The following is a 1,621-nucleotide window of genomic DNA, read 5'->3' as shown; positions in this document are numbered from 1 at the left end:
TGAGAAAGTTTTTCCTAATATCTAACCTAAAATTCCCTTGCTTCAACCTGAAACCAGCACTGCTCCTTGTTCTGTCATCTGCCACCACTGTGGCAGGCAATGGCCATTCTGAGCATTTATAAGTTGAAATATTTAAGTTGTTCCTTTTTTTTTTTTTAAATTATGACCGTCTAATCTTTGAGTTGTGAATATGGTGAAATCCCAGGGAAATTAAAAAGAATTAGGACAGTATCCAATTTAAATATCAATGAAAAACATCTTCTAAGATGGGAGGGAAGTTCTTGATCAGAAACACATTAACTCCAAACCTCATTTGCCTTCTCAGTCAAAATGTTCAACTCTAGCTTTCGTGAGCCAAAGTAAACAGATGGAAAAACAATATGCTAGGCACATGGCAGACAGAAGAGAAGCTGTTCTCATTCAGATGGTAGAGCAAAAGGGTACCTTGTATAAGAAGATGCCCGAGTTTAATTAATTATACAATGTCTTGTTAATAAAAGGCTAGGTGCAGAATTCTTTTGATAACTAAAATTAGTATAAAAAATAGTCTGCCTTCCAAATCATGCTGCTTTATGTCACACAAACAGCTACCATGAGCTAATAAAAAGAAAAATAAATGTAGTTATTTTTATTAGAATGATTATAAAATTGTAGCGACTATAATTTAAATAGTATTAGACTCATCACTGAAGAATAATAATTATTCTAATAATGGCCATAGTAACTGATATAGCCATGTTCAATTTAGTTTTGAAGAGCTCATGTTTATCTAGTCAGCAAATGAGTTTCCAGTTATTTTATGCTGAACAATAATGGTGCAGATTTGTTGCCTCTACAGTCAGCCAAAGTTAGACTTTTGGTAGGTCAAAACCATTTGAAAGGCTTATATATATTTTTTTGAACTCATTCTCTCCCTGTGATACAAATGCAATACTATGACCATCCTTTAAAATAATTCTAGCGAAGAGCAAAACAAAAGGCAATATATTCAGCAGCTGGATAGAAGAGAAGAGAAAGTAATAAAAAAATGCCACCATGAGGACATCACAAGTATACCATCAAGAATACAGTATTGAAGTGCTATTTAAATGTCAGACAGAACCTTACCAAGTCTCACTTCTGCTACTCAAACCAGGTAAATCACTCTAGAGCACATTTGCCAACTATTTAACTAATAGTTCACTGTTATCTTCATTCATTTAACATATATTAATACAACACAACTACAAGAAGAGTTAAAAAGAATCTACCCTTCTCTAAATAAATTAAAACAATTTTTATTTCTTGAGGTGTAGAAAAAAAATATGTTCTGATTTTATTACTTTTATACAAAATACTAATTCAAATTAAATTTTTAAGTATGGTCATAAGTTTGCATGGGACCAGTAATTTGATGCGTGTCCAACTTGATCTACTTCAAGGGACCCAATGTTCTGAAAATTACAAGTGCCACTCCCTGAAAAGTCATATCCCTTTTAAAGTTGCCTAAGTCAGAAATTTAGTCCACAGTGGATAAATGTTAGTTAATAGAGAGATTGATGTCATATATCTTGACTTCAAAAAAGCTTTTGATCTGGTATCCCATGATCACCTCTTGGCCAAACTGCCCAGTTGTGGCCTT

The 1,621-nt window shown here is 33.1% G+C and overlaps 1 protein-coding gene across 3 annotated transcripts in view; it reads right to left on the bottom strand.

Moving 5' to 3' along the window:
• JAKMIP1 (janus kinase and microtubule interacting protein 1) overlaps positions 1–1,621 on the bottom strand; it is a 111,453-nt gene that overhangs the window by 29,220 nt on the left and 80,612 nt on the right. The gene's annotated exons all lie outside the window — the stretch shown is intronic.

Source organism: Crocodylus porosus, unplaced genomic scaffold (genome assembly GCF_001723895.1).
Source record: "Crocodylus porosus isolate Cpor-Errol unplaced genomic scaffold, CroPor_comp1, whole genome shotgun sequence".
NCBI classification, from domain to species: domain Eukaryota; kingdom Metazoa; phylum Chordata; order Crocodylia; family Crocodylidae; genus Crocodylus; species Crocodylus porosus.
This window is presented reverse-complemented; position numbering and strand designations above follow the sequence as displayed.